Source organism: Homarus americanus, unplaced genomic scaffold (genome assembly GCF_018991925.1).
Source record: "Homarus americanus isolate GMGI-L3 unplaced genomic scaffold, GMGI_Hamer_2.0 scaffold42700, whole genome shotgun sequence".
Taxonomy (NCBI): domain Eukaryota; kingdom Metazoa; phylum Arthropoda; class Malacostraca; order Decapoda; family Nephropidae; genus Homarus; species Homarus americanus.
Window position 1 is genome coordinate 5,420 of NW_024722432.1, and position 11,785 is coordinate 17,204.

Here is an 11,785-nt window from a genome sequence, read left to right on the forward strand (position 1 = left end):
TTTGACTACCTAATTAGTGGTATAAGTTAACAAGCAGTTTGAGCCATTAACACTCACCTGGTAATTAGTACCCAAGGACAACCTAACAAGCAGTTATGAACCATCTAATGATCTGTTGTGACGGGATCAGTTAACAAGCAGGTAGTTATGAACCATTAAGCACTTCCTCTTAACTACCTAATTAGTTCCTCATTCCTTTACCACCACCCCTCCCCCTCTTTCCTCCGCTTTCCACTCTCACCAGATAGCTACCTCCCTCCCTCCTCCCTCCCGTCGTCCCTCCCTCCCTCCTTCCTTCCTTCCCTATAATCCGTTTGTTTGTTACACCAGTGGCCCTTGTTGGGTCTTGAGACCTTCGGCAGCCAGTGATTGTTTGTCTAAGGATCTGAACCTAACATCCTTTCTAACCACCTCCCTCTCTCCCTCCCTCCCTCACCTCCATTTTGACCTCTCCTCTGAGTCGAATTACCAGTCTCGTTCCCACGGTCGTTATCTACCTCTCTCTCTCTCTCTCTCTCTCTCTCTCTCTCTCTCTGTCAAGTGGTTTTAGACTCGGGGAAAATTGAAAGTTCCTGTTGTTTAGTTTCGACTTGATTGATTTGTTTTTGTGAAGTGAAGGAGGGAAAATTTTTATTAGTTTTCCTTTATCGTTCATTTATGGTTGTTGTTCTTATTGTCGACGTTAATTTTGGACGGGTGTCATGGTCACACCTGTCCATTATCTCCTGACTATTCACACGTGTGCTTGTCTTGCCTCTCACGTATGTTGACACAGATGCGTTTACATGGCTTCTCTTTCTTAGATGTGTGTGTGGGGGGGTGGGGGGGTGGGGGTTATATTACAAGGCAGGGAATATAAGACTACTGTGAAGAACCTTTGAAATAAACATAATAAACAATGTGGGAATTTCTCCAAACTACCGGAAGTGCTCGTCACCAGTGTCGTCGTGAGTGTGTGCGTGCGTGTGTGCGCGTGCGAGATACAACTACTGTAATACTTCATAATCAGTCACCAAAAATATTTACTCTTAAGAACCAGTTACTGTACATTATCAATAATATACAGTAATTACGAGAAAAAAATTGAATTCCGTAAAAAAAGATCTTGTTCGAAAATTTTTAACACAGGAACAGGAGCTTCATTACACCTTTGACTTATACTAAAAAAAAATACAAATGGGGAATAAAAACAAAATTTGGAGGAGCCGGGGATTGAACCCGGGACTTCTCACATGCGAAGCGAGCACTCTACCTCTGAGTTACACCCCCAGTACAATTTAGTTGGTAGAAAGTATTAGTAACATCATACGTTTTTTTTTCACCACTGGAGTTAATTATTATTGTAGTGTCTTTATTCCTGCTATAGTGTGTGTGTTGTAGGTCGAGTCCTGTATATAGTTTATCGGTAATGTAAGGTTCGTCAACACAGCCATCAGGAGGCAGTAAGTTGACTGGGGGAAGTGGCAACACCGTCTAGTCATCACTCAGTAAGGAATAAGTGTGTTCAGTCTTATCCTACTTGTTGCCCCCGGGAGAGAGAGAGAGAGAGAGAGAGAGAGAGAGAGAGAGCACCCCTGTCTCCCTCCTTCTTTTACTTTCCATATTTTTTCTCTCCTCTTCCACCACCCCAACCATTTCTCTCTCTCTCTCTCTCTCTCTCTTAGGAGGGAAGGAGGAGAGAGCGAGTGTGGAAGATAGTAATGTGTGTTTTGCTGCCTCATGACGCACTATTATCCCGCCCCATGACGCACCATTATCTCTGCCTCATGACGCACTATTAGCCCTGCGCTTCAGACGCACTATTCTGCCTCATGACGCATCTATTATTCTGCCTCAGGACGCACTATATTCTGCCTCGACGCATATTCTGCCTCAGGACGCCTATTATTCTGCCTCATGACCCACTATTATCCTGCCTCATGACGCACTATTATTCTGCCTCAGGACGCACTATTATTCTGCCTCATGACGCATTCTAGTTTTCTGCCTCATGATGCACTATTATTCTGCCTCATGACGCACTATTATTCTGCCTCATGACCCACTATTATCCTGCCTCATGACGCATTCTATTTTTCTGCCTCATGACGCATTCTATTTTTCTGCCTCATGACGCACTATTATTCTACCTTATGACGCACTATTATTCTGCCTCATGACGCACTATTATTCTGCCTCATGACGCACTATTATTCTACCTCATGATACACTATTATTCTGCCTCATGACGCACTATTATTCTGCCTTACGACGCACTCTTATGTAGGGGTGACGCATACCTACTTTAATGTCTCTATGGATAACTACACTCAATGGTTATTCACTTTATTTAATTATCTCTTCTGGTTATTTATCCATCTATGCCTTCGTTTGTGTTTCTATATATAATTTTTTTATTCGCATATCTAATTATCCAGCTGTTGACTGTGTGTGTTAGTTGTCACTCACACGCGTTTGATATATGAATAGATAAATAACTAACTGGTAAAAGGCATAAGTTCTCGTATATGAAAAATTGAAATAAAAGATAAAAAATTGGTTAAATTACTTGATCGGTAAATAAATTACGTGAAAAATATGTTTTATAAAGATTTAGATAATACACAATAAGTCAATCAATATATGGATAAATAAGTAAATATAAAAGAATTATTGTTTGTAAATAAGGAATTGGTGATAAAGAAGTCATATAATCAATAACACGTCACAGGTGTGTCCATAACGGCTCCTGTCAGTACACCTGTTGGTGCAGGTGTGACGTCATTGGCTTTGGTGTATTTTTTCTTACGGGAATTAGCCCACCCGGACACAGGTCAAACGACCCACAACGGGGCCTGGGGGGCGAAAAAAATAACAGAAAGAAATTGAAAATAGAGAAGAAAAAGGTTATACTGTGTTAATCTGCACCACGAAGATGCCGGAAAACCAACACAGGTGTCATGCAGTGGCCTTCCCGAACAGGTGTTATGCAGTGGCCTTCCCGAACAGGTGTTATGCAGTGGCCTACCCGAACAAGTGTTATGCAGTGGCCTACCCGAACAGGTGTTATGCAGTGGTCTACCCGAACAGGTGTTATGCAGTGGCCTACCCGAACAGGTGTTATGCAGTGGTCTACCCGAACAGGTGTTATGCAGGGCCTACCTGAACAAGTGTTATGCAGTGGCCTACCTGAACAAGGCGTGGTCTACCTGAACAGAAATGGTGCAGTGGCCTACCCGAACAAGTGTTATGCAGGCCTACCTGAACAGGTGTTATGCAGTGGTTCACCTGAACAGGTGTTATGCAGTGGTCTGTACCCGAATGGTGTTATGCAGTGGTCACTCCGAACAGGTGTGTTATGCAGTGGTCTACCCACCCCTTCTTACTCTCTCCTCTTTCCTTTACCCCCCTTCTTTTCTCTCTCTTTAGTTCCTCTTTATTGTCCCTATCCTTACCTCTGCCATCATTCTCTTATGTCTCCTTAATCTATTTTTTCCTCTGCAGGTGACCCTCCTTTCTGACCTCCTCTCGTTTGCTTCCTATTCTCTTCTCACCTCCTTCTCCTCCCCCATCTTCTCCTACCTCGCCTTTACATCTACATTCCTCCCCCCTCTACTCTATCTCTTTACATCCCATCCCTCACCACTAAATCCCCCAATCCCTCTCCCACCCCAGCCTCTTATCCACCCACCCACCCTCCCTCCCTCCCTCCCCTTTATCTTCTGTGATCCATACCCCATCTCTCACACCTCCCCACTTAATAGACCCTCCCTCACCTTGACCTTGACTCTCTCTCTCTCTCTCTCTCTCTCATAACATAAGAAAATAAGGAGTCTGCAATAGGCCGGTTGGCCTGTGCATGGCAGCTCCTGTCGAGAGTTACTACCACTCTCTAACGTCCATGAATCTATCTAGCCGCCTTTTAAAACTTTCCAGCGTCCCAGCACTTACTACAAAGTTGCTGAGCTTGTTCCACTCGTCTACCACCCTATTTGTGAACCAGTTCCTTCCTATCTCCCTCCTAAACCTAAACTTATCCAACTTAAATCCGTTGCTGCGAGTCCTATCCTGCTCGGATATTATAAGAACTTTAGCTATATCCCCTTTATTGATTCCTTTCACCCACTTAAATACTTCTATCATATCTCCCCGCACTCTTCGTCTTTCTAAGGAATACAAGTTTAGTTTCTTTAATCTCTCTTGATATGGAAGGTTTCTAAGTCCCGGAATCATTTTCGTCATTCTTCGCTGCACCGACTCCAGTGAATTGATAACCATTCTATAATAAGGGCACCAGAACTGAACAGCATAATCGAGGTGCGGCAAGATATAATTGCAATATGACCCCCGCACTCTTATTACGTACACTTCTAGACCTTCGGCCAAGAAAACAGTGCTTTTTCTAGGCCGAAGGTCCGGGCTTACAAGTACTCCGACGTCCCTTTCACAAGTCCACTTCTCCAGGTTGATGTTGTTAAGGCTGTATGCATTGACAGTATTTGTTCTTTCAATATTAAGTACGCTGCACCTGATGGGGTTGAATTTCATTTACCATTTTTCTGACCACTCCTGCAGTTTATTTAGATCCTCCTGTAGTGCATTTGTATCCTGCCCTAAATTAATCTGCCGCCCTATTTTGGTGTCATCCGCAAACTTGCTTACAGTATGTCATTGCTGATCCCAATATCTAGATCGTTTATGTAGACTATGAACAAGAGTGGGCCCAGTACTGACCCCTGGGGAACCCCACTAGTTACACAGCCCCACTCAGATTTAAAACCATCTAAGAACATAAGAATGGAGGAAACTGCAGCGGGCCTATTGACCCATACTGGGCAGTCCCGTTTACACCCAACCCCTATTGCTCATATAAGCATCCAACCTATGTTTGAAGCTATTCAGCGTATTCGAGTTAATGATGATATTTGGTAACTTGTTCCATTCATCCACTACTCTGTTTCCAAACTAGTGTTTACCTATTTCACGCCTAAATCTAAATTTGTCTAATTTAAAACCATTGTTACGAGTTTGCTCCTGGTTGGATAATTTGAGTACCTTTGTAATGTCCCCTTTGTTTAGCCCTGCCTTCCACTTATACACCTCTATCAGGTCGCCCCTCGCTCTACTTCTACCTCTCTTCTCCCTCACCCCCTTTCCTCCCTCTCCCTCCTCATACCTTCTCCCACACTCTCACCCCTACATACCCCTCCCTCACCCCCATACACCCCCTCCCTCTCATCACTCCTACACACTCACACCTCCTCCGCCCTCACACACCCTCTCACACACCCCTCACACCCCTCTCACACACCCTCACACACATCCTCTCCACACCCTCTCACACCCTTCACACCCCTCTCACACCTCTCACACCTCTCCCTTTAACAATTAGCTTCTCGGTAGTGGCTTATCGGGCAGACAGCGGCCGGGCGTAGAAGATAACACGACTTAAATTGGAAAAACCAGTTACGTAAAATATGATATGTTATCACTGACGAAGGTAGGAATGTAGCGAAGGTCGCATGACTCAGAGTACCTGCCTATAGTGCCACCTGAGTGTACCTGCCATAGTGCCACCTGAGAGTACCTGCCATAGTGCCACCTGAGTGTACCTGCCATAGTGCCACCTGAGTGTACCTGCCATAGTGCCACCTGAGTGTACCTGCCATAGTGCCACCTGAGTGTACCTGCCATAGTGCCACCTGAGTGTACCTGCCATAGTGCCACCTGTACCATATGCCACCTGAGAGTACGTGCCATAGTGCCACCTGAGTGTACTTGTCATAGTGCCACCCTGAGTGTACCTGCTATAGTGCCACCTGAGTGTACCTGCCATAGTGCCACCTGAGAGTACCTGCTATAGTGCCACCTGAGTGTACCTGCCATAGTGCCACCTGAGAGTACCTGCCATAGTGCCACCTGAGTGTACCTGCCATAGTGCCACCTGAGTGTACCTGCCATAGTGCCACCTGAGTGTGCCTGACACGTAAAAAATTCGTTTATTTCGTGTTAAGTGACGAACGTTTTCTTTACTTCATTATTATTATTATTATTATTATTATTATTATTATTATTATTATTACTGTGATTTATATTGTGCTTGTTCCTCATCATTATCATCGTAGTCATTATTATAACTGACAGTATCATCATTATTGCACTCGGCAACGCCAACATCACCATTACAATTCATAATATTTGGGAGGGAGGGATGAGCGGACAGACATACAAACACCAAAACAGAGTAGTGGCAGAGGTGTGGTTCATTAAGAGAGGTGGTGGTGAAGATGGAGGTGGTGGAGAGTGGTGAAGGTGGTGGCGGGTGGTGGTGGTGATGAAGGTGGTGGCGGGTGGTGGTGGTGATGAAGGTGGTGGTGGGTGGTGGTGGCGGCGACGTATTGACAGGCAAGCACAGGCCGTCCTTCCCTCCCTCCTCTACATTCCTACCACCGCTTAACCTGTCCATACGCCTCCCCCTCACCTAGCAACCCTCACACCCCCTACACTTCACCCCCTTCCCCCACCTCTCTGGTAAATCCTCACTCGATCACCCGGATTCATACTTCATAAAACTATGTTCATATTAATTAAACTAAATGTAGAGAAAAAAAATCATTGGTTTATCCTAGAGTGAGTAAACGTAATTCCCTGTAGCGGGGTCGAGGGGTCTGCCTAGCTACCGTGGTGGGCGTTAAGGCAAGAGATCATAAGGGTGACACAGGCTCTCCCACCATACATCCTCCCCATACCCACCCATACACTTACTCCGGGTCTTAAGCCACTGGGTCCACCTTGTGATATCAGTCTCTAATTAACTCGTCTCTAAGGGCTGAGTTAGCGTGTTAAGGTCCCCGAAGGCGCCGCTTTGCATCTCCCCCTATGTTACCATAGTTGAAACCATAGATGACAAGTTCCACATTCTTAAGAAATTTCTCTTTGATTTTCGTTGCCCCGTGAAGGGAATTGTGGGTTTTCCACGACAACAACACCAAACATAACACATTTCTTCACTTGTATTTATCGCTTGATAAGATTATAGATAAAACCATTAATTCAGCAGGTGATAGCGAAAAGGGTGTGTTGGATAATTTGTTGGAAAATTCTGAAAATGAGCGAAGTGACGGAGAGCGTAAGTAGGGAGTGAGGGAGTCAGTAGACCTAAGGCGATCACGTGGGACTATGGTGGCGGAGGTTGTGGTGCTGGACACCTCTAAGGGCCAACTTGATTAAAGTCTCCGCCAGCTTCTGCTCTATAATATTTTACTTTCCTCAAATAGTATGATACATTTAACAAGTTGTAATATATACACACAGCCGCCAGAACCGTTTGTTTTGTTTACTGGCGGGTTCGGACATATGCGTCGATGGCGGGAGTGAAAACGAGCGAGGTGTTGTGAGAAGAGAGAAAAGATTTCGTTCAAGGGTGAGGCACGTAAGACCGCGTGGACCAGAAGTATTACAACCCGCTGAAGCCCTTTAACTACACGATTTAACGTAATTTCGGAGGTAAATGGATATCGCTAAATACTTTTACGTCAAGAAAATATTATAATGAATTTCATACGAGCAACTGTCAATGATCCCGGCACTAGAAACTCGAAGGTGGTGTTTTGGCGCGAAACTTCTGACAGTGGCTGTTACAACCACTGCTCATACGCACCACCTCTCGGAGCCTCTTGTCTTTAAGAGACTCCCGTGTTAAACTTTCTTGCGCGGGAATTCTTTTACATCAAAGTGACATATATCCCTTGGTCATAATTTCCCAGAATTAGCACAAACGAGAAAGTAAAACACCTCTACAAACGCCTGAGACAAAGAGGACGCGGAGAATAGGCAGTTGTAGGGGTTAGCGACAGAGACACAGCAGGTGTGTGTGACGCTCATCGAAACGAAGTACAAGTTGCGCGCGTGTGTGTGTGTGTGTGTGTGTGTGTGTGTGTGAGTGGAAGAAAGAGTTCCCTGGTGACACTTGTTTCTTCGTCTTAATTCCATTATTGCCACGACAGCAACAAACCCATTCGAGGTTAGTTGGAGACGACGGCCGCAGACGAACTTTCAAGAGGCGAAGTGAAGCATCTCCTGGCTACCAAGGTGTCGTAGACGGATGGAATAATTAGCGTGGACTAATGAACTATCTGGTGTCGTGGGGGTGTTGATGGTCACTGACAATGTGATATCTAAATATAGAAACAGCGTGTGAAACTCCCTCTATATATAGCGAGGCAGACCATGTGGAGGTACTTTTTTGATACTTAGAGTGCGGGTACATAGAGGGGTGTTGTTGATACATAATGTGGAGAGTTATTGAGGGGGAGGAGCAAGAAGGATAACTGATGAAAAATAAGTAATGTGATGATTGAGGGTTTTTGTTGCTAATGTGAGGAATTATGGGGAGGGAAGAAAGATAATGGGAAAGGTGGGGAAGAAAAAGGTGGGTAGGTGGTGGAGGAAGATGTCAACGCCACATTCCTCCCACCATACGCAATACTGTACGGCTCGAAACAAGGCTAATAAAGTACTTGGGTTCATACAAAGGAGTGTTAGTTACAAGACTAGCAGGTCATCCTAAAACTACATCTTGCGTTTGTGAGACCTCACTTGGATTAGGCAGTTCAATTCTTCTCACCGTATTACAGGATGGATATAGAATCCTTAGAAAGAATTCAGAGGAAAATGACGAGAATACTCCCGGGCATTAGGAACCTTGAGTTACAGAGATAGGTTAAAGCATCTTAATTTGCACTCCCTCCAGAGACTTAGAGTGATGGGCAATATGATCACCTGGAGAAGCACCGATTGATCAATGATTCCCAGCATGGCTTCACAAGCGGACGTTCATGTCTAACTAATCTATTAACATTCTTTTCATCAGTTTTCGAATCGGTGGACGAGGGGCACAATTATGATGTGGTATATCTCGACTTTAGCAAAGCCTTCGACAGAGTCCCCCACGAAAGACTAATTAGAAAGGTAGCAGCACATGGCATCAAAGGTAATATCCTTAAATGGATTAGGGCGTGGTTACAGGACAGGAAACAGCGAGTGAGCATTAATGGCACTTAGTCCCATTGGAGCAACGTCACAAGTGGAGTTCCCCAAGGCTCAGTACTTGGACCATTATTATTTATTATATACATAAACGACATAGATATCGGCACAGACAGCAACATAAGCAAATTTGCTGATGACACTAAAATAGGACGTGTTATTAAATCTGACGAGGACTCCCCAAAACTACAGGAAGATCTAAACAAATTTTTCGTATGGTCTGAAAAATGGCAGATGAAATTCAACGTGGACAAATGTAAAGTACTCAGTATAGGAGATGTAAACAGGGAAACCAGATACCAGATGAACAACGATGCCATAGAGAAATCCGACTGCGAGAGAGATTTAGGAGTAATGATAAGTAGGAACCTTAAGCCAAGTAAACAATGTGTGTTGTTGCTCGTAACAAGGCTAATAAAGTACTTGGGTTCATACAAAGGAGTGTTAGTTACAAGACTAGCGAGGTCATCCTAAAACTGTATCTTGCTCTTGTGAGACCACACCTGGATTACGCAGTTCAGTTCTGGTCACCGTATTACAGAATGGATATAGAATCCTTGGAAAGAATTCAGAGGAGAATGACAAGACTAATCCGGGCATTAGGAACCTTGAGTATAGAGACAAGTTAAAGCATCTTAATTTGCACTCCCTCGAGAGACGTAGAGCGAGGGGCGACCTGATAGAGGTGTATAAGTGGAAGGCAGGGCTAAACAAAGGGAACATTACAAAGGTACTCAAACTATCCAACCAGGAGCGAAGTCGTAACAATGGTTTTAAATTAGACAAATTTAGATTTAGGCGTGAAATAGGTAAACACTGGTTTGGAAACAGAGTAGTGGATGAATGGAACAAGTTACCAAATATCATCATTAACTCGAATACGCTGAATAGCTTCAAACATAGGTTGGATGCTTATATAAGCAATAGGGGTTGGGTGTAAACGGGACTGCCCAGTATGGGCCAATAGGCCCGCTGCAGTTTCCTCCATTCTTATGTTCTTACTCCGCTAGTGACGTGATTCCCGATCAGATTTTGTACCGTTAATGGTGACTCTCTGTTTCCTGTCCGTTAACCAAGTCTTTATCCAATTTAGAATTTCCCCTCCAATGCCATCGACGTGCCTGTGCTTTCCGTCTTTGTCTTCCGTGAAGGATCCTATTAAAGGTCTTCCTGATGTTGAGGTAAATCACACCATAGTCTTTTCCATCGTCTATTCTAGGTCACAAAATCCTAAAATCCCTGAACCGTCATTAAATCCTACACATATCCTGCTTAATGGAGATTCATGCAAGATTCACTTGTGTAACTGAATCATATTACAGTAGTATAATCATAGATACAATCATACCTACTTCAATATGTCTAGATTTAAACTTCAAGATGATATAAAAACCACGATAAAGGTATAATCTTATGAACCTCTAAGTTGGTATAATAATCTCAGAAGTATTATATAAGACTCGGTAAGACTCTCAAGGGGGTAGATTTTTTGGGGAGAAATAGTTCTCGTTTCTCATTGTGACGTCACATGTAAACAAACCCCCCACCTCCATGAACTCCCGGTCAATAATAAGACAGGTGATATTATTATTATTAGTATTATTATTATTATTATTATTATTATTATAATTATTATTATTATTATTATTATTATTATTATTATTATTATTATTATTATTATTATTATTATTATTATTATTCGTACATCATGATTACTGCTATATTATACTTATTATCAACACAACGCCAACACTTCACCAGCTAGGTCATGCACCCGCCTGGCGTCAGGGCAAAAACAATGGGATCTTGTGAACAAGTGGTGATGAGGACAGAGGAAGGTGTTGTGGTAGCGACGGCCAGATGAAGGGTCACTCACACCCCTTGAGTCTTATACTACGTGAGTGTTAAGTGAGGGGTGAGTGAGAGAGGTGGTGAGGGAGAGGGGATGAGGGAGAAAGAGAAGGGGGTGTCGAAGGAGGAGAGAGAGGAAGTGACGGAGGGAGGAGGTGAAGTAGAGAGATGGGATGGAGAAGTGGGAGAGGGGATGAAGGAGAAGAAGAGGGGATGAAGGAGAAGAAGAGGGGTTGAAGGAGAAGAAGAGGGGGTGAAGGAGAAGAAGAGGGGGTGAAGGAGAAAAAGAGGGGATGAAGGAGAAGAAGAAGGGATGAAGGAGAAGAAGAGGGGATGAAGGAGAAGAGAAAGAGTGAAGGAGAAGAGAGAGGGTGACGAAGAGTGAAGAAAGGTTGATGGGGAATGTCTTTCTCTCTTCCTCTTATACTACATGTGAGACAGAGATAAACATTGAGATAGACAGAGAGATACTACGACTGTCTTTCTGTCTCAAGTCTCACGGACACCATCTTAAGACAAGGATCAACAAAGTCACCTTACCCAGAGTACAAAACAGTGAGGTGGCCGGCGCTAAAAGGAACCTCAAGTTGTGTTTACGAATTCCCTAGAGCGCCGGAATTCCTCTAGATACCACACCTCCCTTCTTTCTCCCCCCCCCCTTTTTCTTCTTTATCTCCACCACTTCTCTCCCTCCTGTCACTCCCCCTTCTCTTCCTCTCCACCACCTCTCTCCCTTCCCCCTTTCCTTCTTTTACATTATTTTTACCTCCATCCCTTCCCCTTAATAATCCTCTCTCTCTCCTTTCCTTCCTCCTCTTCCTCTCATGTCTCTTTCCTTTTTCGCCATAACCTCACCTCTCTCTCATTCTTCCTTGCTTCCTTTCTCCTCCAACTAATCCTTTTATCC

At 44.0% G+C, this 11,785-nt stretch overlaps 1 non-coding gene across 1 annotated transcript; it reads right to left on the reverse strand.

The window, feature by feature from the left end:
* Positions 1-1,197: 1,197 nt before the first annotated feature.
* Positions 1,198-1,269, reverse strand: Trnaa-cgc. Its single transcript has one exon. It is a non-coding gene; the product is annotated as a tRNA-Ala (tRNA).
* Between the last annotated feature and the right edge of the window lie 10,516 nt (positions 1,270-11,785).